We start from the raw sequence: 22,435 nt of genomic DNA, 5'->3' as shown, positions 1-22,435 counted from the left end.
TCTTATTCTGATGACCACCTGGTTAAGGTTAGTGAAAAATCAAGCTTATAGTTAAAATAAACCAATGTTGACTGTCGAAAAGAAACACCACACTGACCTCCTCCCTACATGGAATGAACATTTATTTCGTACAAATATTTTAAAAATTTGTTTTCGTGAAGAAAAAAAAAACATGTCAAATACTAGCGTGCAGGTCGGTTACATCGCTATCTCAGTCTCTCTCCTCTGCTCCGCTGTTACGTCTATCAGCAGGTCTCAATGAGGGGAGTCACATCCACCTGCTACATGACACACATTTCCTAATTTGGACATCACTCCCAGATTCTATAAAGTTAGGTTGTAAAAAATAGGCAATAAATGAAAAGTGCAAAGCAAGAATCGCCTTTGAAGTTCCTCTCTACACATTACACGCTGTGCTGTCTCTTTGTTATGAGTGTGTAAATAAGTAGAGGTCTGTCTGCATATTGGCGATGCAGTTAGTTTTAGCTCAGTAGTCAACGCATTCAGCTATGATCCGGGAGACTCAGGTTTGAGACCCGGTGTGGGGACCTCCTATGTAAAAAAGTTAATTCATGAACACTTATTTTAACATTTTAATATCCTAAAATTAAACGCGTAATAAAAAAACAGGAATTTTATCCCTATTTCCACTTTTATACAAATACAAATAAAAAATTGCTGCCTCAACAAGTATGTACAAATACTGGGCTCTCTGCACAACCCTACTTTGTCGCTCAATAATGTCACCTGATTTCCTCTTTTTCTGCCAACATAATTACCAAGGCCACAAGAGGGCACTGTGACTGACACTGTTCTAACTGTAACGTGTTGTTTTTGGGAATTTGCTGCATTGACTGATACTGTCATTTTTCTTTGGAGGACAGAACTGCATGCAGTATGTTAATGGCATAAAAAGAATATACTAAGATTTTTTGACCTTTAGAGTCATTACAAAGTTGTATGGGAGGGGTGGAGAGGTTGAGATGCAGTGTTTCATTACTGTACTCCTTAAAGAAACATCCTGTCTGGTCTGTATCAGAGTATTACTCATACTGCATGATACTGCACCTACAATGTCTTCTATTTCTATGTCTATTTAACATGTAAAACATGCAAAATCACCAGTATGATCCTTTAAAATGCTACAAATGGTGCAGTTCAAGAAAAGGTTTTAAAGAACTATATAAAGGATTTATTATTTTATGGCATTTTATATTCATTGGCTAGTAGGCTGTGAGTACATCATGATACCTTAATGTCCACACCCTACACTATCCAAATATATCAAAGTACACTGCAGTCCGTTGTACATTCCAAACAATGGCATTTCAAATAATCTCATCTCAAGACTCAAACTGACTTTTGTGCTTCCTCACATGAAAGATTCATTGGCTGGAAGTTTTTGGCCCGTCATCTTTAAAATTCAGCTTGGAAGTCTGTCACTGAGGGAGCGAGAAAACAACAGCACCAGTTGACAAGTGTGGAGAATGATGGAAACTTTCTTTGCTGATGGGTAGCAGGCCTGTCTGCAGGACGCTGGCAGTGACAAGAGGGACTGGAAACTATTTGCTGAAACTATCTGAACCCGCAAACCATTTATCAGGTGGACTGTAATGAACAAAAGCACTATCTCAGAAATTTTTGTCGCCGTTCGATACCATATCTGTCCTCTGTCGCTATCTAGTTAGTCGTGCTCTGAGGGATTGCCCTGTCTGACATTTGGGACTTGTCAGACACAGTGATGGATGATTGAGGGGGTTGTGGTAACATGTCTACCTAAACACTCTCTCTGTTGGGGGATTCTGAGCGTTCTCTCTCAACCAGGTTCTTTTATACATACACTGCTGGCTCTGGGTTTTTACCAGCAAGCTGGCAGTTTGCCAGCAGTCCTGCAGCACTTTGTTACAGTACGAAAGTACAGACTCAATCCATTCCTATTTTTAGTAAAGTTAAAGTTTCCTCCAAATACAGGAAAAATATTGTTGTGAAAATGTGCCATTATAGGTTGAACAAAACTATTAAAAGTATTACTTATATTAAACTCAAGTCACATTATAAAGCATATTTAATATACTGATGTTGGTGCTGTCTTGATTTTTAAAAAGGAAACTTGTTGATTTTCTAAAAAGTAATTTATTTCTTTATAATTTCTCCATCACCAGCTCATCTTGGCTGTATTCTGCTGCCTCAAAGGAAAAGTTCAAAAAGTACTGTTGTTCACCCTCTTTCCAAAAGCAAGGTAAGAAGATCTCTACCACTTTCATGTTGGTGCATTAGTAGCCTATGGAGGTCAAGTATGGAGCTTGAGTGAGGATGTGGTTAGCCTAGCTTAGCATAAAGATTGGAGGCAGGGGAGGGATAGCTAGACTGGTTCTGTCTGAGATTAAAAAAAGCACTCCTGCCTATACATCTAAAGCTTGCTAATTAACATTTTGTATTTTGTTTGTTGAATCCAAACACAAACAGAAATATAAAAAAAACAATTTGTGATTTTAAAGCAAGTTATGTGCCGGAACATTTTCCATGCTGATGTTTAGATGGCGATTTTTGCTATGTTCACCATCTTGGTACATTTTGCTAATTAGGACTTAACACAATATAGCTTAACCCTGACAAGAATGTTACTAGTTCACAGAAAAAAGACAGTGAGAGTGATTTGCAGCCTTTAACAGTGCCAACAGACTAATGTTTTGACACTACTGTATCTTCATGTTGAGTGAGGAGTTTCTAATGGTGTAGTACCTAACAGTGTCCAGTCCCCCACGGCTAAGAAGACTTATTGATGCAAACCTGTTTTCAAAGTCCCTGATTAAGCAGCTGATCTACCCCCAACATCACATGCAGAGCAACAACTGAAAGAAAAATACAGAGTGGGCTGACCCTTCTACAAGATCATAATCATGTAAACAAAAATATACTACACAGATCAACCAATGTGTTCAGTTATTGAAATACTTGACAGATGAATAAACAAATTAACAGGAATATTTGACTGGCAATAATGATTTAGCACATGAAACAATGATAATGTTATGAACAGGGCCTAGTGAAAAGGTAGAAGTGACAATCCTGCAAGTGGTTCCACATATTCCAGTGATCTACAGGTGGCTGTAATGCACCAAGAAATGCAGCAATACACCAACAAAGCCAGAAAAGAAGAAGACTGCAAGCTAGTAAACATGGAGGTAAAGAGGATACAGGATTTTAAATACTTAAAAATCAGCTTTGCAAATATTTTATGAGAAAGCAAATTCTACATGTTTGTTAGACCTCAAGGATACACACAATTTGTTTGGCTAAGTAATACTCAACAACAACAAAAAACTCCACAGGGTGCCTTTAACTTAATACAATGCAAGTCAGAAACAGTCCATTGCTAGCTGGGTGTGTTAACCATTGCTGCTTCCGTCTGCAAGCTGTAAACACAACAATGGAGTTCTATGACACAGAGGAATAAGATATACCAGGTGTTGATAGACACACAATATTGTTAGTAGATCAATTCATTGTTGGTGTTGGTTTATTTATGGTAGCCTTATCCATTAACTAATAATTAACAATAACATATATATATATATATAAAACAGTAAAATAATTCAATATGTCTTTGTATTGTGTGTCATGACTCACTGTTTAATGTTATAATGAATGCCAGGTCAGTGATAAATGCACACATACACACACATACACACACATACACACACACACGCACACACACACATGTGGACCCCCATGTTGGCTGGTGTAATAGCAAAGCAGGTCCGGTGAGAAGAGCTTTACTATGCATGGATAATAGGCTCAGTTCTCCCTTTTACATTCACAAAGCCAATTCCCCAACCTCCATATCTCTGAGGCACACACACACACACACACACACACACACACTCAGAGCTCTCCGCTTCCCTTGCTTTCCCTCTCTGATTGCAATTAGTGAATTATGTACTTGGACTTTGGCCAGCTATGCAGGATTAAATTATTCATAAATGTTAATAGGCACTGCCTCTCTCTCTCTCTCTCTCTCTCTCTCTCTCTCTCTCTCTCTCTCTCTCTCTCTCTCTCTCTCTCTCTCTCTCTCTCTCTCCTCTCCAATCCTCATCTTGGGCCCTAGCTCATATAGCCCATGCCGGAGAGATAATATTGACCTTTTCATTGGGGCATGTTATTAGGAGCTGCACTCTATTAAAACAAATGATGACATTGTCTGTAAAGCACAATACAATAAGTCATTTCAAAGGGATTACTTTAGCTTCCGCCCGGCAAGAGCAAGAGTAAACTCAATACAGCTCTGGAAAGTCAAACTGAAATGAACAATGATGAATGAACTAAACAGAGGCTGCAAGAAAAAAAAAAAAGAAAAAAAAAAACAATACAATCCCACGTTTAGCAGCATGCAGGCTCTGTGATGCAGCCTTGTTGTTTACTATGCCAGTGTGAATTTGCATACAGCAGCTAGCATTAAACAATCCCAGCCATTCATTACTGTCTGTAAAAAAAACCTTTATCTCCAATTTCCTCTTAAAAGTGCTATGCACAGCAGTTTTAAACAGCAGTATGTCTTTGTCAATTAATTGTTATATCTTGCTACAGAGTAATTACTGTAAACAAATCGTGTTTGCTTTATACAGTTAAAGGTCTAGTGGTATTGTTGTATTGTGCTTTCAAATAGGGGCCACATTAACCATGCCTCCCTCTCCAACCCTAAAGGGATACTTCACTGATTTCACACATCAAAATCAGTTTACTAGTCAGAGAACAGCCCAGATGTCATAATGATGTCACCAGGGTTATCTCAGCTTTGGCTTGGAAACAGATATCTAAAATCCTGCATTACAATCTATGGGTGTGGCATTTCAGAAACATTGCTGTTCACCAGCATGCAAGAGTCTGATGAAAAGACTATTAGCGAATTGTAGGATCCACTATTTGTTGACCTTGATTCAAACTAGAAACTAAAAAGTGTTAGCATTAGAGACACAACAAAGAGTTCTTCTCTGGCTGAGCTGGATGACTTTTTGCTAACTCCTGCGCACATTAATGTCTTAAAAATAATTTACTGATGTGGCTCTTCAAGACGTTTTGTTTTTTTATTGAACAGATCAAATTCAGATAATTCAAAGAGTCATTTCAGAGTGTTAGAGACACAAAAAATATTTATTTCCCCACAGCTGTTTCTTTTGTAATAACTTTTTTGGGCCAGCTTGTGTCACATGACTACTCCAACCGTGGGCCCAACACTAAAACCGCCTTACAGCTGAGCACTGGGCTTAACAGAATGACGGCTGTACAAATGATTTTAGATACACTACTACTGAGGTCATGACGTCACTATTGTCTTTTCTCTCTTGTGTTTTATCCTTTGGATTTCATTGATGTAAAGCACTCTGAGTTACCCTTGTATGAACTGTGCTATACAAATAAATAATAAGTATTATATTACTATGATGAAGATGATGATGATTATTATTATAGCACCAGTGTTCACTGGGATAAAATATGCTATATTCACATTAGAAACTCTCCAAATATGGGCTTTAATGCACTGATGTGCTGTACCTTTTTGTTTTTTACAAACAACAGATAACAGATAACTTCATAACACTGTAAAACATCAAATTATTTTTCCCTTTTTTTATTTTTTAGCCAAAGTTGTTCCACCACTGCTCACTGTTGTTTTTCTTTTACTTTTAATTTCCAGCTACATTTGTGGTAGAGTAGTATACAGTATGTCCACAACAAAGAGTTAAATGATTTTAATTTGCATGCTAGTTTGCACGCTGACAAGTACATTTTATATTGTTATTTTATGATCTAATATCCTCATTATATCTATTTATACTATTATATATAGGTATACATATGTGGCACCTTTAATCTGGTGTTACATATATTTACATTCTGCTTCATATTGTAGCATTTGAACATATGTTTCGGTGTGAATATAAAAATTAATCACCTTTTTTCCTCACTGCTTTCACAGACATGCAACAGACTGATTAAGCTGCTGTTGGATATTATGCATGTTGAAAGACTGGACAGCTTCACAGCTCAGTCCATCCGACTGCCTGTCAATCACTCTTAAGTCCAACATCCAGTAAAAGAGGGCGATGTGAGCAGCAGGCTGCACAGGCAGGATGAGACTGACGGACAGAAAGAGAAAGACAAGATTAAAGCAGGAATCCCTGTGTAGTTGTCCATCCTCCTTTTCTGTCTCCTTTTCTTCCCAGAAAGCTCAAACATTGGATGAACAAATCCTCCATCGAGGAACAGCTTATGGTTTGGAATGGCAGAGCCTCAGAGTTGTTTTGTTGTTTTTCCCTGAAGCAATGCCCTCCAGCACTCTGTGTTCAAGTACTGACATTAGTTGCATTGACACAATGCAAGGAAGGATGCAGGTGGTGTGTACCAAAGGTAATGGTGCATTTGGGCACTCAGCTTACAAAATCAGAAATTTGGCCACCACTGTTTGACTAAGTTTTATAATGCATGAGTTTACAAGTTGTGAAAATTCACTTCAATACAGTGGACAACTGGAAAAAAAGGGGGTTAAATCCCCAATGCGTAGGATTTGTAAATCTAATTTTGCGGACTCCAAACGGTAGGATCTTAAAAGGTTACTGTACACAGTACATCACACCACCCCTACCGAGCATCCCACTGATAAATCTGACCCAGAAATAATGAAGACCTGAGAGCAACACACAGAATGCACAGATTTTCACCAGGATTATTTAATTTCTCTAAACAAATCTTACTGTATGTCACTAGTGTAATTGGTAAGATGCTATTATCACATAAAAAATCTACACATGGAGGCTTTAATGGTAAATATATCTTTAATGGTGAATATATATTTATTTGACATACCCTGCTTTCTTCTCTGCCATATGTTTAAATCAGGGGTAGTCAGATACCAGTCTCAAGAGGTCCACTTACCAAATTTCTGTGCATCAAACATCCAGGAAGGTGTAATAGTGCATACATTACCACTCTTCAAATGAATACATACATATATATCCACACACACACACACACATATATATATATATATATATATATATGTGTGTGTGTGTGTGTGTGTGTGTGTGTGTGTGTATATATATATATATATATATATATATTTACACATGGTAAATGGACTGTACTTGTGTAGCACCTTTCTGGTCTTCCAACCACTCAAAGCGCTTTTACACTACGAATCACATTCACACGCTGAATGGGTACAGGCGCTACCATGCAAGGTCCCAACCTGCCCATCAGTGGAAATCTAATCATTCACACACATTCACACACTGATGGCACAGCCATCAGAAGCAATTTGGGATTAAGTATCTTGCCCAAGGACACATTGACGTGTGGACTGAATGAGCTGGGAGTCGAACCGCCAATCTTCTGATTAATAGACGACCCACTCTACCTCCTGAACCACAGCCACTACATGCATACATACATACATACATACATACATCCATACATACATATATATATATATAAAATCACTGTTCCAAACAGCTCCAAAGACATTATAGGAGCAATCACATTTTCAGTCTCAGAAGAGAAGTTCCTTGTAAGGCAGACGCCGCTGTGCATGTACACATGTTCAATTAACAGGGAACTTCTCAGGGAATGTCAGTACAAAGTCAGGAGGTTAAGAGCATGGATGTATTATAAGAGCTGGATACTAGACCAAAAATGGCACCTATTCAGTCCAGTAAGAATTGCTCGCTTGGTGTATATGCCAGAAAAGTTTCTAGCTTCCAAATTTACTCCCTGAGGTATGCAGCCCACTGCATACCAATGTGCGCAGTAGTGTTGCTTCCGTTGGCTCCTCCCATGAGCTCCTACGTGGGCCATAGATTTTACATTGTGGTGACATCAAAGATTTTTAAATGGCTTTTCTGAGCTTGAGGAAAGGTTTACAAATATATAACCTCCATGGATCAAAACTTCATAATAGAAAGAGTCATTATTGACTTTGTTTACAATTCGCAGTGTCCTTTTGGCAGTATTACAGACGTCTCTTACAGTAGTGATCTATGAGGAAAATGCTTTTTGCTGCAATACTGCGAGCGGTTACTGGGAAAAACTGGCTGCAAGGCTAAGCAGCAGAGCCCTATCCAGCTCCTATAATACATCCATGGTTGTGATATGTAGCACAACAAGCTAGCGAAGCTCTGTAAACAGAACTGCAGTCCTGCACATGCTCAGTGGTGTCTGCCTTACACGGAGCTTCTCTTCTGAGTCTGAAAATGCGATCGCTTTTTTACTCTTTGGAGCCATTTCTAAACAAACTATGGTAACCACTGTCCTCTATGTGAAGGAACATGTCACCCAGTGCAATGGTGTGACTCACTGATGTGTTTTTAACAGTTTTTGGACAACAACCAAAGTCTACAGCACAGAGGAATAAGATATATCAGAATTTGGATACACACACAATACTTGTTAGTTGATCTGTTCATTGTTGGTTTGGCTCTGCACATGAGATTTGTTGACAATGACAAAAATATTTCCAGCCTTACCCTTGACAGAGTTGACACAGGCCAAATAAAATGCAGCTGTAGTTTGCTATGTATTTTGGGACACTTTTGTCACCTTATTTCCTCTTTGGTTTTCATCATAATTACTACAGCTGCTAAAGATCACTGTAACTTGGACATAAACGTATATTGTTTTAGCACACTTGCTGAAACGACTGATTTTTTCATTTTTCTTTGGAGCGCAGTCTCGTCCAGAAGCAATGCATCTGGATCGGAGGCTGGTCAATCAGCTAAATATTATTGGTCAATAAGTAACAAGAAATGTCAATACAGCATGCCAAAGATACAATTGTGGTAATTTTGAAACAGTGTCTCCATTACATATTGCACTGGCAAGATTTTCTTTTTTTTTTAAATCTGTAAAATCTCCTACTCAGATACACACTGTATCTTGATCACAATTCCAAATTCAATGTATGTATATCAACTTTGTTTGTTTATGTAATGAATCTCAGCTGATATATTATCAGGTTTTTTGAATATTGGTAAATCAAGTATTAGTCAGGCTTCACTACTGGTTAATCCACAGACCTCAGTGTGAACAGTTTAATTGAAACTACTTTCTTTTACAGAAACAGTTATTAGAAACCACTAGGTAAAAGTGAGAAAATGTGCTTTTGTGATTTGGGTGAGCTTGACTGTGAACTGTGAACAGGTACATGTTTTCATCACAATAAAGCAAAGTGTTGCTGTCAGTCAGTATGCATGTGATACTGTTGTCTGTGGGTGTGTTTATGCTCAGTTTGTCTTCAATTCAAGCCAAACACTCCCCTGTCAAACAATGCCAATCATCCTTGAAGCATTTAGTGTTAGTTGTACTGAATGATTTCTCAGCCATCACAACAGAGCTGACATATAATCGTACAAAATGTATGCTACACTTCAGTTTCAGCTGCTGAAATTCCTCCAGCAGCCTTAGTTTTGACATTTAAAAAGAGGAAAAGGCAGATAGCAAACTGATATTGTGTGAGTATCCTTCCCATGAAGAAGCCAAACTTTAACTTATTGCCTTTATTATAAATCAGTGGTGAGAGACCGCGGGCCCAGTCTGACATTTTGATGGAGACGTTCTGCGCGTGATAACATGCAAATTCAAATGATGCTGCCGAGGCTACAGCACAGCTCATATATGTCTTTCTCTCTCTGTTCCCTCTCACCACAACTCTCTCTTCAGGGCAATGATGCGTGATGCTATCTATTACACTGCTCTGTGTATTTGCATTCCTGGTTGGTAGAGAGCGTTTTTAATAATGTCACAACAGATGATGTTCTGCTGCCGGGTGAAAGGAGGGCCGGTGACACCGTCAAAGTTCATCAGCACACATGGAAATAAGCAACGCTGTCACCAAGAGGGGACGGCTGAGGGAGAGGAGGGGAGTCAGCTGAATTTCAACTATGTCTTTATTCATTTGGTGAGGTGGACAGGAGTGGGTGGGGCTGGATAACATAAAGTCGGAGTGTAGTGGGTGGTAGTAATGGTCTTAATTTGGCCAGCACAAGTAAAATATGTTCTCTTAAAGTCACACTAATCAATATTTTTGTATTAGCAATTGATCATGTCTACTTGTAATGTGAAAGGGGTTGCTGGAAATGAAAAACCCACAGAGAATTATCAATAAACCAGCAGTTCCACTCAGCTCTACTGAGTGCTTTAGCCTATTATGCAACAGTTAGCGATTAGCAGATGAACACAGTGGAACATTTGGCAGCTAAAGAGACAGATATTTTGTACTGGACTTGGTGGAGACCAAAACAGAGCTAAAAGGAGAGCAAATATTGGACTTAAATTCATCAGCTAAAGACAAACACCATAATGACTTTATAAAGAGATCATTTGGCTTCCTGTGGCCAAAAGCTGAATGAATTAATGCAGCTGTTTTTTGCCTTGATTTCAACCTGGGCCTTATTTTTTATGCCTATTAATTTACAAAATTTACAAGATAAAAAAGGATGATTAGCATTGGCAGTTTTAAGTCCTATTAGTATGAATACATTGTATTAACAAAGTTAATTAATTTCTGAGATTTGGGAACAGTGTGATATGACTAAAAAAAAAAAAGAGAGAGAGAGAGAGAGAGAAGCAGTCAGACAACCAGACAGATTTTAAACATACCACAAGTTTAGCCAAACTTATTTGGAAAAGAAATATACTTGCCATAGTTGTGGATGCACAAAGTTTTCCTGTGCAATAAGGGATTATTACTCACATTTCTTTGGAAGGCCAATATGAAATCTGTCTTTCTTTCTGTTCGTCAATAGCTCTAGCAATAACATACATTTTACATGTGCTCATTCATTCATCAAATTAATAATAATAATAGTAAGAATAATAAGATACAAATGGGTGAAATTTGAACATTAAGTGTCATGGTAAAGGTCTTAGATGAGACAACATGAACCTCAATAACAGATGCTTCTTGGGACAGATTCTCATTGACTTACCATACAGACATACTATACAGATTTTGGGGCAAAGTTTGGGGTGAGCTTACATTTGGTTTTACCTCCAAATAAACTTCTCTAGATAATCTGGATAAATTGTTTGTTTCCAACCTGTCTCATCGTCTGACTGCTTGTGTTTCTTCTGACTGCCTTCCCAGATCCCAGATCTCAGCATTTAACTTAGAGAGTACAATGTTATTATAACTGATAAAAATGAGTGACAAAACTATATAAATAAGCCCCACCTTGTAAAAAAAAATCCTTAAAATATCATTGCGAGTATTGCTTAACCTTTATCATCAGATTGTTCCAGGAGATTCAGCCAAAGAGGTTCCATCTTTCATATGCTCATTCCTCACAGTCACGAATGTCTGGACTCTGTCTTCATGTGCAAAATTTTTATTAAGATGCTACATATTAATAGAGTTGGTCTATAAGCCCCTTTTACTATTGCAACCTCAATTCTTAATGAATATTGCCATTCATTTCTAATTGATCTCTCCTTTTTGAAATGTCATTTGCCTTGAAACCAGTATATCTGTAGAAGTGCTGTTCCTGATTCATACTCAGTGCAGGAGCTTTGTAATAAATTCAAGGACTTCCATTCAAGCTTTCAAAACATTGGACTCACATCCACACACACACACACACACACACACACACATACTAAAGCCCTGGTAACACTGTTCTATTGAGGACTAAAAGCCAAGCGAACAGTAATCATGGATGTAGATTAGCATAACGGTACAAAGCAATGGGCCAGGCTTTGGCTGCTAGTCAATGCAAAACCATGACCTCCTATAATTACAACAGGCAGGAGGCTTCCAAAGAGGTTTTCAGGGTGTGTGTTTGCATGTGAGTGTGTGTGTGTGTGTGTGTGTGTGTGTGTATGTGTGTGTGTGTGTGGATGCCCTTCACATAGGGGCATAAATGAAATGTGAAATAACAAAGTGTTATCATTGTCTGAAAATGTGATGAGTTTGTTTGATGGCCACAGCCTGACTAAATATCACAGGGAGGAAGGAGGTCTGTCTGCTGGAGGATGGTTTGACTGCACAATTAAATGAACAGTGTACATACACAGAATTATATATGTATCTATATACATGTATGAATGTAAAGACAGAGACTGGATTACTTTCAGTCACAGTTGATCAGTCTTGAAAAAAAGTACTGTTTCATATTGCTTGGTAGTGCATCCCACTATAGTGTGACCAACTGCATGTTCAGAATTAAAGGAACACATTTGCAAAATACAACTAAAATTACTAAAACGAGGAGATTGACATTAGCTTTGGATGTGTTGGAAGGTGTATATTTCCATGAGAGTTAGGCTAAATGTTCCCCTCTGCTCAAGAGTTAAATATTCACTCTCCTTTTAGCTCTGGTTTGGTCTCCACCAAGTTATGAGAAAAATATCTGGCTCTTTAGCTGCTAAATGCTCCACTATGTTCACCAGCTAGGGAGTATGGACTTGGTTTTTTAGTGCTTTTATACTGGAAACAAGTGCCTGAGGAGAAGATAATATGAGGTTTGTAAAACTGAACAATGTGAATACCCATAAATGGTCGTCCATTCTGTAGCCTTGGTTGCTAAGGTTGTTGCAAAGGTCTTTCCATGTGTTGTTCACATTGTCCACTCTCAGACATTGGCAGATATTCCTTGCCAATCCAGTGGTTGTTCTGAAACCTCTTCATTAGGAGGTAAGTTGCACAGAAAAGTGTAAAGTGATCTAGTAATGCAATAAGATTCAACTTTATTGTCACTGCAGGGTACAACAAATTGCAGTATTTATATACAGTATAACCGTCTTCATTTATTGTCAGTTGCTACTAAAAGTACATGAATATATCCAACATATCACAACATGTCCAAGCAAGAAATAGAAGTTACCTAGCAAGAGACATAAAAATAAACAAGGTGAAAATGAGCTGGTGAAAATGCAAAAGGAGATTTTGAAATGTTTTTGTAAGCATATGTATGCAGTAGACTTCCGTTGGGATCATTGGCAAGATTTGCCATTTTGTTTGGTGATATGCACCCCGAAAGCAGATTTAAAAACTGAATTGGTGAGATGGCTCCTCACTTTTCAATCAATCTTGGGGCCCAGTTTTTTAGAGAAAATCTAGTTTTAATGCCTTCAGTTTCTTACATGGTGCACATCCTTAAATAGATTCGTGTTACATCACATTATCATGAGCTTTCTGAAGTACAGCAAACCTGAGGCAGCCTCACTTTTCGTGCCTGAGCCCTTTAGCAGGCTGATCCAGCCCTGCTTATGGGTGATGTCACAGATGCTATGTCCATATTTTTGCACAATTTCCTTTCAAAGTACGTACTCCACAATAAAAATAAGTTAAAGTCAGACAGGACATTCAGCATTTGAATCAATAAAGCCGGCCATGTGTTCTTTCCACAGACTGATGCAGTTTTTACGTCATCCAGCATCCTGAGTCGACTGGGGTTGGATTAGAGGTGAGGGGTGATGCAGTACAACTCCTTCTATCAGTGTAATTGCTTTGGGCACAGGAAGCTATTTTCAGCCCAGGGGGGGAGAAAAAATCAGGTTGGTGTCTTTTGTTACAGTATATCAGACCAAACCCACCATGGCCCCTCCATCAGACTGAGGACCCCTTTGAAGCCTCCTGCCATGGAGAATTACTTTGACACCTCCTTGGGACAAGGCTTTGATCACAAGTCCATCAGTACTAAAATGTCGAACACAGGTGTGTGTGTATGTGTGTGTGTGTGTGTTGCACAGTACAAGTTTGTGTTAGTGCAACTCCTGTTACATCACAGGGGTTTTCATGTGTCTGTATATGAAAATGTGTTATGTCCCATGCGTCCCTCTGTGCATGGCACTGAAATCTGTTATTTCCCTCCCTTAACTCTACATCACATTTTTTTAAATTCTTGTAGAATCACAAAAATGACAAAATCCGTATGATTTTTGACAATCAGTATGATGGAAGCATGACTTACTGATTTTAGTGATAGAAGAGGCTGCTTTCTGATTTTATTTTTGGTGTGTGTTTGTGTGTGTGTCAGAGCAGACTGACAGCACGAAGAGGATAACAGACAGGCAGACACAGCAGAGCTTTTCCTCACAGCGTGAAAGTGTCTGAATATAACAAACAGTCAAATGTTCACTGACTTATTTAGACTTCTACATGCAACTTTGTGTTAGTTTCAGTTTTAGTCAAACTTTGGATGGAATTATTTTAAATATAAGGATGCATCACTCTGTGTAATGATCCAATGTCCAGTACTTTCTCTGTCTGCACTCTTTTGTCATGCACATGCATAGTTGTAAAAAGCCGATTAGAAACCCAGTTACACATACACATGAAAGAAATCTATGTTTTCCAGGAGAAATCTACCTTGGGAAATCAGGTCTCTCTAATCTCATACCCCAATTACGTTAGTGAAGGCTGATGCTCAGGCGCTTGCTCAGGCTCTTGAACTGCTCCAGCAGTGTGGGAGCTTTATATGGTGGAGGAAGATTGAGTAGGTGTAGCAGACTCACACACTGAGCAAGGGGACACCACCTCCTTTTGTTCTATTATTTTTGTTGCTTTCAAGCTTTTAGAAGTTAAAAAATCTGATATTGTTTTCTGTGCCATTGATTTGCTGCTATACCAACCAAATTTCTGCTCGAGTGTAGCTGAACCTGACCCCCTACACTTTGACCTGAAGTGGCAGAATAAGATACATTGGTTTAGTGATCTGTGTTCTGTTGGCACTTTTGGTGATAACAGTTAATGTCTCAATATGCTTCAAAGAACTGGTTGACATGCATCCCAGTATCATAAAAAATATGTCCCTATTGGACAATCCCACACCTCATGATTAGATGATATGTCCAGTTCCAACATAAAGTGCCAATGCTGAAAGTAGTGTGTCCTTTATGTAGCAAGGCAGAAATGAATGATGTGGAGGTCAGGCTGGTGAATGGGTGTGTAGCACAACTGACTTACATGCAGGAGACTGGAGTTTGCATCCTGTCACAGATCTGCAATCAACTATCCTTTTTATTAACTGTAAGCACAATCTTTCTCTTACTATAACCAAATATTTAAGTAGCCTAACCCTGAACATAACCAAGTGGTTAAGTTGCCTAACATTAGTTTGCCATAATTATGATTTTCCCCAAACATTAACCACAAGATGGTAACCATGCACAGAAATTAGGAAGCATGAATTACAAAACATTGGCATTGGACACAAAAAACATTGCCCAACATTTGTGTTCTTGTTTAGTGACAGGGTTGACAACATTCCTCTGACTAATTCTCAAGGCAGATTTTGCAGTAGTTTAAGGGGTTTTCTCAGATGCTGGTAGACATTCCCACAAACACTGCATTTGAAACGTACTGTTAGTACATCATGTGTATTGGATGTTTGTATGAAGTTTGTTATTTCTATTGATATAAAGAACAAATACTTATTAAGTCCTGTGCATCCTGTGCCTTCAGGTTCACTTTAAATAGAAACCACAGGGCATGGCAATATCTGACCCTAGGGGAATGTACAGTATGCACTGTACATCACAATAACAATACTTGACAGACTTATTTATGGATTGTCAAGTATCACACATGATATCTTATGCAATATTCTGTAAGTTCAGAGCAGGAAATATGAGAAAAGAGAGTCAGTGGGTATTTGAAGAAAGAAAAATCCATAGTCCTTTAATAAGCATATATATGAAAACAAGTTCAGCCTTATGAAAGAAAGAATCTGCATCTAAAGATCCTCAACTTCATCTACTAGGGAATATTGTGTGTGATACAGCTGAACTTCACTGTCTGTCAAGTTGTCACATTGAGATATTCATATTGGCACAATGCTTGCTAGTTAAAGTCCTATTCTAACCCTCCAATCACCACCTCCACCATCACCACCACCGTCATCATCCCACCAGTGTCCCTCCTCAGAAATTATCCCTGTCGGCTGAGGACATGTGGCTGAGCCAGTTAGGCTAAATCCAAATCAATTCCTCTCCGATGGCCGTAGAAAAGTACCAAATCGAGTTTATGCTTGGGTAATACAATCAGCCTGTGGGTGGGGAGAGGATGACTGTGCCATCATGTCTTCCTTAATTTCATTTCACCAGGCAGACGGGCAGGCCTGCTCGGTGGGGTTGGTGCTGGAGGGATGCCCATTGCCACCAGGCATGGCTGGATGAGCTCAGCGCCAAATACCATGCCTGTCAAAGGTTTCACAAGAGAAAACACCAGGCTAAAACCCTGAGCAGAGGGGACACTGAAAGAAAGAAATGAGGTGATATAGAGAGAGAAAGAAGATGGGAAGACAGGGAGGCAGAATAACCGAGGAAGGAAAAGGCTGGGTTATGAAGCAGTACATTGTTGAACAAAGAACCGACACTCCTCAAGGGGTCTAGTTCCAAAATGGTCTTCTTTGGAGGGGTAATGGTTTACCCAAATCCATTGAATAACCTCAAACTGGCAGTGTTGGAAGTTTATTTATAAGGTGGCTCATGCAAATGATCACTGAATCAAACGATTACCTGTAGCATTTAAGGGTAATTCAGTTTAATCACAATTTGGACATTTTTGCAGGTTTGACCATCGTTTCTGTCAGTTGTTACAACACTGTACTCACCAAATTGTTTATGTCTGAAAACACAGCAGCATGGCTATAAGTTCATCTAAACCACATAATTGTTTATATAAAACTGAAAGTGAAATAACTTGGAATGTTGGTAATACTCTCTTATTGCAAAGGTGGATTGTTTGCATGCACAACTACACAGTAAGTACAATAGGTCAAAGTCAAAACAGTAAGTGGGTCTGTAAACTGTGATGGATGTTGACAATGGACAATTTGGTTAATCATTTTACCATTATTCTTAGTTTTTGCTTCTAATTTGGTTAACCTGGAGGTTTGTTTAAAACCTGTCTGATCATCTGACCTGTCAGACTTCTTTTTAGTGATGTCAACACACTCAGAGATTGGTTTGGCTTGGTGAGTACATTGTTATCATAAACAACTGAAATTATTATTCAACCTTACAAAAAATAAGATACAGGTTGTAATAAATCAGAATTCTCTGCATCTTATCTGTTCCATCTACAATTTCTAATAGACCTTTTCCGCCACAGGAACTTAATGACCTGTAACTTAGGGTGTAGCCATTGTGACACACTGACTCGGCATTTGACCAATTGGATTCACATGTAAAAACAGGGTCAAAAATCATACTCGTAACTTGCAGTTTGTAGATGTAACTTCACTGACTTTGAAACCTCACTGTTGAAAAAAATCCTGCACAAATTTTAATTTCACATACATAAAATATTTTTTACAGTTTCAAAACATTTTTACATATGTGCAAAATATTTCTACCACTGCAAAATTTTATTACACATTCACAAACCATTTCACAAGCTCAAAATGTTAATGACCATTATTTGATTCCATAGTCCCTCTGCTTCATCTGCTGCCAATTGTGAGAAATTTCTCTCCTTTTTTTCTCGAAAAATTTCACCAAATTTGAGCAAACATCGCCCTTTCGGCTTGTCCCATGATTCTTCCTTCTCCATGTCATTTGCTAGATGTGTCCCACATGAAACCCTCATTCAGTCATTTGGATATCATTCCAACCAAATTGTTCAGAGAAGCGATAAGGGAAATAGGCCGCAGTCTGCTCCAACTTTTAAACCGTTCCTTTTGCTCTTGATGTGTCGCAGATTATTTTAAAATAGTCTGTATTCAGCCATTGCTAAAAGGACCGGGCCTTGATCCATCAGTTTTTAAAAAAAAAAAATAGGCCAATCACAAAATTGCCCTGCATTTCCAAAATTCTTGAGAAACTAGTTTAGAACAACATCTGGAAGCTTTCAATAACAACAGCATCTTTGAGAAATTTCAATGTGGATTTGCAAGCTACATAGCACCGAAACAGCTCCTCTAAGGGTTACAAATGACTTCTTAAAGGCTGCAGACTCTGGACACGGCTCTGAATTGGTGCTGCTTGACCTTAGCGCCGCATTCGACACCATCGATCATGCTACACTACTTCATAGACTTAAGGATTGGGTGGGCATTTCTGGAATGGTTCTCCTATCTCCTATATAAAATTTTATGTCTCAGTTGATTCATTCATCTCTTCAACTGCAGAAACAACATGTGGCATACCTCAAGGATCAATTCTTGGGCCAATTCTGTTCTTTCTGTATACGCTACCATTAGGTCTGTTAGTCACAATAACATCTCATTTCACTGTTATGCAGACGATACACAGTTATATATTTCCATTAAACCTTCTGAATTCAACAAGCTGGCCATCTTGGCTGGCTGGATGTCACAAATTTTTTGAAGTTAAACTCTGACAAAACAGAGGTGCTTAGGATTGGCCCTGAGCACCTCCGTAATCAAGTCCAGCCACCGCTCGGTCCCCTTGTCCCAAATAACAAGGTCACTGCTAAGAACCTGGGTGTTATCTTTGACAGTGAGCCAAGCTTCGAACAAAACACAAAGAAACTGGTACAATCATGTTTCTACCAAGTCAGGAATGTTTCCAAGATCAAAGCAATGATATCTTTGAGCAATACAGAGAGAATTATTCATGATTTTATTTCCTCACGCTTGGACTATTGTAATGCCTTGTTTACTTGCCTCAGTGCACAAGCTGACTTCAGACTGTGCAGAGCTCTGCAACCAGACTTCTGACAAAGACCAAACACTCTTCTCACATCACCCCCAGTGCACTGGTTAGCAATTTCTTTTAGAGTCTGTTTTAAAATCCTACTCATGACTTACAAGGCTTCATATGGCCAGGCGCCAGAGTGCATCAGTGAACTCTTAACTCTTTACTGTCCAAAAAGGCCTCTAGCAGGCTAGCAGCCTGGATTAGGCCTGCTAGCTGTTCCAGAGTCCAGGTTAAGGTCAAAGGGTGTACTGGTTTGCTGTACTGGCACCTCAGCTTTGGAACAGTCCTCCAGTTAGTATTTGATCTGCTGACATTGTTTCTGCTTTTAAATCCTGTCTTAAGACACATTTTTACAGACTTGCCTTTTCACCTGACAACTAGTCTTATTTGTTTATATAATACAGCTCTGTTCTGCTGATTTTAAGTTTATTTTAATAGTTTCACTTGTTTTATCTTCGGGATTATTATTATTATTATTATTATTATTATTATTATTATTATTATTATTATTATTATTATTATTATTATTATCATCATCATTGTATGCAGTGTTGGGGAGTATGTTAGTAATGGAAAGTAATGTTTCAGTATTGTCAGGATTTTCAAAATCATTTCAATAGTGAAGAATTTTTTCCACTACATAGTGAGATAGCACGACCAAACTCAACCCTTTCTTGAAGGACAAAAAAATCCTCAGAAATGATCACACTGTATCCAGCAGACAGTTATCCAGAATCTTCATTACTCCATCTTTGGATACAGGAGAGAATCAAGCAGCGGACTGTTTTTATGACATGTTGAGCAGAGAGAGACAGACCAGCAGCTGCTGGTGTGTTCTTGCGAGAGTGACCTGTCCCAAGGGATGCACCCAGCACTGGAGAGCTGGTCAGCGAGGTGGGAGCTGATCAAGAGTCAGTCTTCTGTCAGTCTTGTGCAGTGTAAATTAACTGACATGTTGAAAACTGGCATGGCTGCAACAACTGTGCGTGCCAATCTCTGGCCAAAGTACCACCTGGAGCTTTGTATTTCTCATTACAATATAGGTAGGCATGTGCTGATTACTAACAAGATGGATAGAGGTTAAACTTCATAGTGGTTTTATAATGTGTTTTTAGTAGATTTGTAGATCATCAACAGAATAATTGCAATCTAACAGCCAGGTTATGGAGCAATATGAGAATTAAACAAGCATTTCCAGATTGTCGCTTTTGCATTTAAACAGTCAAATCTAACTGAATTTAATTTAAAAAATAATTTCAATAATTTCATTTTATATATGTCACTTGGTGGTATTTAACCGCAGATTATTATTGTATGGATCATTGTGATGTCAAATAAAATTGTGCACTATTACTAAGGGAAAACATGGTGACTGCTAGATCATCATGTCCAGAAACATGCATTCAACCTAGAAAGCTCTCTGCAGCATATTTGAGTTGTATATTTGTAAGTCTGCTGATCCTGGACAGTAAAAAGTTTCCTCTGAGGAGAACCCACCACAGGATTCCAACTGTCAGAGCGTCATGACAGGGAAAGCCCTGTGTTTAAAGGGGATGAAAGCGATGAATGTTATTGACAGTGATTGTCAAAGCCTCTAATACGCCCACCTATAATGTATGATAATGTATTCTTTCCACTCTGTATGCCACAGGTGTGCCTAGCAAGCCTGGCCACCAAATTCCCAAAAGTGTGCTTGGCACACCCCCGACGCACTGCACAGAGCGTACTTGACATGCAATCCATGCTGCGGCGCTGGATTAGCAACTAGCTATTGAAGAAAGTCAAATATGCAGCAGCTGAAAACACCACCTGTCCAGCATCAAAAGCAGACAAACAAAGTTAGTGACTAGCTGAACATAGAGGAGCATTTAACATCGAAAGAGCCAGACATTTTTCCCAGTGTTAGCAGAGACCAAAACAAAGCTGAAAGGAGAGCAGCCTTATATTAATCAGGTGGACAGAAACACTACTCCAAATGAACACTAAAGTTCCATGTCTGCTGGATGTGTAAATAGGACATTTTTTTACCAAAATATTGTATGTATTGAGAAAATTCTTCTGTCCCCTGATGGCCAAAATGAATTAATGCAGCTTTAGAAATGTAGTCCTGTTGAGAAAGCCTTTGAAACAACATTTAGACAACAGTGCAATAAAACTCCCTACAGAAACCCAACAATGCATCCTCACATACTTCTTCATACTTCTTCTCAGTTCAGGTTAAATTTTTCACACAGCATTTTTCTACAAAGTTATGTAATCATATTCCTCATATTACAAATGAATAACAATGATATGTTAATTTTATATATAAAAGAACAACATTATCAGCAGCCAAACAGAATATAAGCATAACCAAATGCTAGTCCATTATTTTTAACTTGGTCTGCAGGAAAAGCCTTTTACACCCCCATGTGCCCCAAAAGCCATCAATTAATACTCATGGAGCCCTGGCACTCTTTCATGGAGCCATAGAGCCAAGAGGGTGTCTCTCTGTTTCTCTCTCTACAGGAGCATTTTGCCTTTTAGCGTGTGGATGCCAGCATAAAGCAGATGTCAGTAAAGTGGTCCCTCGGTAGGCCAGGCTGATGAACACTAATGGAAGTGGTTACCTCACCAGGAAAATGGACCACTCTGCGATGGTGCTGGCATGGTCCATTTATACAGAGGGAGAGCAGGTGGATTGACTTGAATCAGGGGAGCGTTGAATATTTACTCCCTTGGCCTGACCCTGTGGTGTATTTGGCAGAAACAGCACCCTGAAATTCGAAAAGAAGTTGGCAGTGCTGTCTACACCTACTGAAAGTTCGACACCTGATTAAAGGAAATTTCCACTGTGATTTGAGGGGATTTTTTTCTTTTTGTCTCACACTTACATCCCCTGAATTTTGTACATAATGTTAAATGTACCAATGTGAGCCATTAGAGTTTATTTCACACCTCCTAAATGTTATGTACCTGGCCTCCACAAGCTCTTATTTGAGACTCTGCCATTATTTATATAGCAGTTTTTATTTAATAATTGATGGCACCTCTCAGAGATAAACTCTGCGATAACTAAGTGCAAGGGATACATTTTTTTGTTTTCTGCCTTGAGCCTCAAATATATGAACCTACTTCCACCATGGCCTGCCTATTATCTTACTGGTCATCTGTCCAACTGGGTGCCTACTTTTTTTCGTCAACCACTTTGACAGCTATGAGAAGTAAGGATGGCTTTGTTGGACTCAGCCTTCCATCTACCCCTCCTGTCCTTCTGTGACTTCCACAGTGGACCCCACATCGGGGCCATTTCACCTGCTTCAGTGCAGAGCACTCTGACAGAAAGGTCATGTGCCATTCAGCATTGACAGTAAGGGAGGTAATTCAGGCTCCGATTCAAGTTTAGCTAAAACCAATTTTGCCCCAACAGTCTGCCTTGACTAAGACAATATCTTCGCATCGAGGGCCAGAAGACCTCCCGGTTGTAGTAGCAACTAGTTCTGATGGTCCCCCCATTTTCTTCATGCTACCTTCAATAAAGATAGAATCCTCTTACAAAATCAGCTGAATCTCTACTCACAGCTCATATCTCTGAAGGACTCCAGAGCAAGCTGAACAGACTGTCTCTCTACAGACAAGCTTCCCTTCCCCAGGCTGATCCTAAGCTTGTGTCCTTTACAATAATGTAATAACAGCATACTTGTGTAAAAGCAGAGTCCTATCTGAAACAAATTCTGTTATTGCCTTGTTTCTTGACACATTAGTACATGGACAGCATTTCCATTAGACATAAGCTGCAACT

The sequence above is a fragment of the Thunnus thynnus genome, chromosome 21 (genome assembly GCF_963924715.1).
Source record: "Thunnus thynnus chromosome 21, fThuThy2.1, whole genome shotgun sequence".
Classification (NCBI taxonomy): Eukaryota; Metazoa; Chordata; class Actinopteri; order Scombriformes; family Scombridae; genus Thunnus; species Thunnus thynnus.
This window is presented reverse-complemented; position numbering follows the sequence as displayed.